Below are 6501 nucleotides of genomic sequence, written 5' to 3' on the forward strand. Positions count from 1 at the left end.
TTGCAAGTGAGGGCGTGTGTGCATATGTTCATCTAAAATACAAGGTTTTGCAAATATTGTGAAATGAAATTTGCTGTGCAGCAGCTAGACTGACACATTAAACAAAAGTGGAGAATGTTTATGAATCATTTGAATCCTACAGCAAGCATGACTTCCTGTTTAGAAGGAGGCTTTCCACAACAAATTGCTCCAATTGCTTCAAACATCACATGGACTATGAGGCATCACATGGTGCAACAACTTGTAAATGTACTTCACATGGAGCAGTATTGTTTTCTGACATCCAACCCCCCAAAAAAAGAAGTGAAGTTCCACTATTACATCGTAACAGTTTCGGTGCAACGGCGCTGCTACATGAGTGTGCAGTGTGCAAAGTTGACCTAAAGCTTGGGTGGTTTGTTATCAACAGATAGTGTTTCAGTCTTTGCCTTACGGCTGACTATTAACTGCATTAATATCATTTTTAGTCCAAGTTGTAGCTGAAATATCCAGCAGTAAACATTCATGTGCTAATGCAACAATATCTCTGACTGTCATTAAAAGGCTGCGTGTCTTCACAGCCTTTGACTCTGTTTCCTGTTTCACTACTTTTATCACAGAAAGCGTGAAACACCAATGCGATGGCGTTCTGAAACAATTCAAATGGCAGGAACTGAAACTGTTTTAAAAAGAGGGCAACAGTTTGAATCTTTCTGCTAAGGTTTCAGGAGTCAGAGATTATCATGTGTCACCTGGTTGCGTGAGCATTGTTAGAGAGGAGAAAGGCACGTGAAGCACATTTGGTCCAAATATTTCTCATTGCTTCAAAACAATTTGTCTTGATTCATCATTTTCCTAGCTGTGATAAAGATCTAACGTGTTCAGCCAGAGTAGAAGAGCAGAGACAGAAACAGTGAAGAGTGCAGACAAGAAAGAATTCTTAATAGGATCTTTCTTCTTGCAAGTAAAGAAAGTACAAGTTTGAAAAGAAGTGGAGAAGGGTTTTTGCCCTAATCAGGATCAAACATTTAACACTTTGACATTATGTACCCATACTGCACACTGACATGCTGTATCTTAAAAATCATATTGAGATGAAATTCAATTTAATTTCTTTTTTCAGTCAGTTGGATAGTTGGTTAGTCATCTAACACATTGGTAAACCCCAGCTAGACATTACATGTGACATTCTGAGAATGTCACATGTAATGTTCTAATAATGTTTTCAGCGGGAAGTTTTCTTTTGGTTCCTGGAACATTCTAGGGTGTAACGTTCTCTAAAACATCTTAAAAATGTTTAGCGATAACATTGTAAGAACATTATGCCCAAATGTTCCTAATACATTTTCAGCAGGAAGTTTTTTTGGTTCTCAGAATGTTCTAGGATAATGTTCTCTAAAAACATCCTAAAAATGTTTATTGATAACATTGTTAGAACATTATGCCCAAACGCTCCTTAAAATGTTTTCAGCGGGAAGTTCTTTTTTGGTTCACAGAATGTTCTACAATAACGTTCTCTAAAAACATCCTAAAAATGTTTGGTGACAACCTTCTTAAAATGTTTATTGATAATAACATTGTTAGAACATTATGTCCTAACATTCTCAAAACATTTTCCAAATGTTTCAGTGAGAATGTTCTTCCTTTGTTATTGTGTAACACTGTGGGAATGTTTTATGAAAGACCATTTTATAATATGTTACCTCAACAATGTCCTTAAAACATCCTCAGAAGAGCAGTTAAAACATTATGTCATTTAACCTTACAGGAACATTATTTGAAATGATAACATCCTTAAAACGTACATTACAGAGAACTTGTAGGTAACTTTAACCAATGTTGTGGGAACGTTCCCTTCTAGCTGGGACAGCAATTGATGCAATGTCATGACATGTCATTGAATTTGGTATGGATTTTTACAGTGACACAAATGCAATTACCAGTATTTTTAATGACCAAAATGTTCACTAAAATCCATTAGATGGTGACCCCACATGAGTGCCAGTGTTGTTCTGCCTCCGTTGGATGTGTAAGAAGGCAACAAAATACATGAAAATGAAATAAACAAAGTATTTGCAAAGACATAATGACTTTATGGGATGACGATATGTCAGGGCTGTGTGTCACTCAACCTTTTTTGGTGTTCCTTTGTGCTATGCTCAAAATTTGAATAACTAAGTTTTAGGAAATGATGGCCAGAGTTCCATGAAATTTACTGTGGATATTCATCATCTCCATAAGATGATTCTTCATGTTTATCAGTGTCACCATCAAGACAACGTTTCCAAATAAACACAGTTTAGACTCTGAGTGTCTGTGCTGTCATGCTATAGCCAGGTATTAAGTTACAGGGTCATTAAACATCTATTGCTTTGTGGCCAAATACACTGAGAGACATCGCAAAATCACAGCTCGTCCCATGCAGGATTGTTTGATTTTGTGCCAAAATCAAGGCCTTAACAGCCCTGCATAACATGTACCTAAAATATCTCTGTGAGTAAGCGCTGATAGCGCTTGCAGGCTTGTTTCTGCAGGATCCACATGCACTGACTCAACAGACACCACAGTTCCCACTGTTGTGTCTTTATGCTCTGAGTATTGAGCATTTGAATAACTCTTAAAACAGATAGAGGTCACATTAGACACCACAACTCTCTTGGTGCCACTGACCTCTCCATGTACTGTGGGTGTGTTGCTCTGTGGATGTTACAATGCAAAAACATCTATTCTGGTGATTGTCAGTGACATTTTATTTTCATTTTACTTATACTTGAAAATGTTCCTTCACCCAAAAAAAACAAACACTGTCAGATTTTTACTTACAACACTGCAGGCTAATAAAAGCTGGTGGATCACTGGGAGGCATTTACAGCCTTATTGAAAGGAATGATTGGAGAATGATAAGACAAGTTCTCCCTCTAGAGGAATCTGCTTGACCACACTTTCAGTATTCCAGGAACCACTTCAGTCTTTTCTGACACTTAAATGAACACTAGTAAAGTTACAAAAAGGTTTTGTCCTTTGGTAATTATTGCCTGACATTAGTTTACTTGCTGCTAGAAAAGGATTCAAAGCAAAAAACTCATTATGTAAAATGTAAAATGTAAAAATGTTGTACATGTAAAATGTTTTTTTAACTACTAACACAACAAAATCATCATGCATAAGCAGGTAAAGACAGGATGGAGTTCTGTCATTGTTTTAATGCTATAAAATATATTACAGAATTACATCATTTCTTATTAACTTAAATTCAAGTCCACTGCTTTATTTTCCACAGTATATTCCCACACTGGAGTCACCAGCATGTTTGCATGTTGCAGGTGGAGAAGTTCTTAAATTTTACAAATTGATTATTTTAACTGAATAAAAGACATATTTTCTGTAGAGCCATGCCATTTGGGGTCAGATCATGTCCAGAATAAGATCAAAAGTAGGATAAAACTCAAATCTGGGATACTTATGCGAATGTAAACATACTCACTGAGATAGCTGAGTTCACTGTTGTCAGAAGGGAATTCATTTTTCTATATATTTTGGCGCTAGACATCACTGTTGAATCAGATATTCTGTATGAGACAATTCCACATAAAACCAATGAGACCAAGCCAGTTACACGCCAAACAAGAGACATAATTTCTTATTCTAATAAATTATTTTTTTTTATAAGAATAAAGAAAACACTTCAATCAATTATGGTAAGAAACAGTGATAAGTTTTGTGCCATTAATTTAACAAAATCAACTCTTTGAAGAAGATGCAAAAAGGAGTCAATGAGACAGAACTGTGGCCATGTAGATTTAGCTGTGAAATCAAAGAGTATGATTTATGAGTATGATCAGGGGTTAAGCTTTTTTGTGATCCCTAATTAATTAAAGTGAGACATCTTTTTTCCTTTGATTTTGTGATGAGATTTGATATCTTTGTTTGATGTGCTCAACCATGCAGACTTCTTCTGTTCTGGCAATTCACATGCAAGTATTGCTAAATAGCTTATTTCCTTTGTATCAGTGGTAATCCTACTGACACCAGTTGCTTATTACACCAGAATGTACTAGTTTGAGTCCAACTAGGTATAGGTTAATTCACCACTGTGTTATATCAATTGCTGGTAGGGAATAGCAAACTGATATTATTTCAGATGAAAATGTTGAGAAACACAGCACTTTAAGTATAAAAAGCAGCAGACTGGTTTACTCACACCCCTATATATTTGGTGTTTTTCTCTGTAGTGTTATTATTATCATTATTATTGTTGTTTTTAACTTGACATTTCCCTTCAGTTTCCCATTAATGCTAAGCAGGTGCTTGGGAGATGGAAGAATCAACACTGTGGATAAATCAATACATAAGCAATGCGTGAATTGTTATCTTTGTGAGTCTTGTTTACGCCTGAGTTTCATCATACTCTTGGATGCGAAGATAGAAAATGCATATTTCCTCACAGCCGCTGCCAGTTATTAAATTTAAATGGAGTGATTACAGCTGTCATGAAAGGACAAATCTACATAGCATATCAAAGTTTGATAGATACCCGGAGAATTTAGTTTAATCATGTTACCATCAAGAAAAAGTGATACATTTTAACTCCACAAGGATGTTGGCGTCCTCGGACGATATTACTGTCTAGCAGAGGTGGTAGCAGGCTCAGTTTTAAAGCTAGAGTGAAGATTCTGGTATTATATGTAACTAGATGACCTGAGACATCCATTGGTATCAACCATATCATGCTCGCTTGTTGGGAAGGGGGCTAAATAACATTCCATAGGCTAAATTTTGGCGAGGGAATAACTGGCATGACCTCTCACCTCATGATATCTGAATGAAATGTATTCTATGGTACCCATGAGTCCCTTTACAGACATACCCACTTTATGCTAATCCCAGGCAGTTTTGGGCAAAAACCATGCATTTTTTGCATGCAGTATAAATCTGTTATTTTCACCTATTTTAAAAATGGTGTATTTGAATATTTCTGCCTACTGGGGTCTCTAAACAGTCTTGGAATTGCATAAATTTGGTATGACTGGAAAGCTGAGACTCTTGTGGATTCAATGAGCCCAATTGTATTCATGTGTGTTGATGTTGGTTCCCATAGTAGCTGTTTTATTGTAGTGAGATGACCTCATTGTATAAAATGACCTATTGTGACCTTTAGGATAATCACAACCTCATGAAACTTTATAACTACAAACTAGAGACCCAGGGCATTCAGAGGATGTATGGCTTTCCTAGGTATATTGACAATAAGGGGGTTTCTGAGTAATTTCCAGAACAGAAATGCTCACCAACCAATCACTGAAAAATGCAATTCTTACAGAAATCTCCAAATGTCAAAAGTTTTTGATACCAAATCACAGCATGCATTTTTCTATAGTGTTCCTCAGGGTCTTGGTGTCTTAATGAAGTATTTTAGAGGGATTTTTGACCATTTCTATCAATTCTTGAGTGGTTGAAAATGGATCAATTTTGCACCAAATCTGTGTAACAAATGGTATCGACCCAAAATTACTGCAACAACTTATATATATATAGTATGACATAGTTGAGCATGGGAATGACCATCATATACTTCCATCATAAAGCTCTAAGCCCTTATACACTCTAAACTTTCAACATTTGAATAGACACCTAACCAAAACACAATGTTTATTACAGATTTGTGAGTAGAAAAACTTGACACACAGTGCTGAGCTGCATCTCAAATTAATGTTCAGGTTCCCAGCTTTCAGATAATGTAAACCACTTCTATGTGGCATATATTGTTGACCTGCTATATCCCCCTAAAGATCCCCTGCCCCCCCCCCCTAAAAAAGACAAAAATGGGCCTATGGTAGGGAGGGGGGGGAGTGGAAGAGGTTAAAAGAAATACAGCAGTGACCGTATTTCAACATGAGAGGGAATCTTTTTTATTGGTCACAACAGTCTACTTGGTGGCACAGACAAAAGAGTTTTAGTACCACGTAAAAGTTGACGATATTACTACATAAAAGTCTCAACAATAAGTGACTGATGGTAATTGAATGTAGAGCTGCAGCGAGTAGTCGATTAATCCATTAGTTAATTGACAGAAAATGAATCTGCAATTATTTTGATAATTGAACAATTGTTTTAGTAATTTAAAAAAAAAAAAAAAAAAAAAACACTGAGAATTTGCTGTTTGCAGGATTTTGAATGTAGGATTTTAAGCTTTTCTGTGTCATTTTGATAGTAAACTGACTATCTTTGGATTTTGGACTGTTGATCAGACAAAGCAAGACACTTGAAGATCAGAATCAGAATTATCTTTATTGGTCAAGTATGTCCACGCATACAGGGAATTTGACTCCGGTTTAGTGGCTCACATTACACTTAGACAAAATAATAGCACATCAGTCTCCAGAAATATACACAAGGAATGACGATATACAGGTGAAACCACTTCTGTGAACTGTAAACAAGATGCAAATAGTGCAAAGAAGTGAAGAGTGCTGAGATAAATATTAAATGCTAAAAAGAAGACATGTTACTTTATATACATAT

Source organism: Thunnus maccoyii, chromosome 19, assembly GCF_910596095.1.
Source record: "Thunnus maccoyii chromosome 19, fThuMac1.1, whole genome shotgun sequence".
NCBI classification, from domain to species: Eukaryota; Metazoa; Chordata; class Actinopteri; order Scombriformes; family Scombridae; genus Thunnus; species Thunnus maccoyii.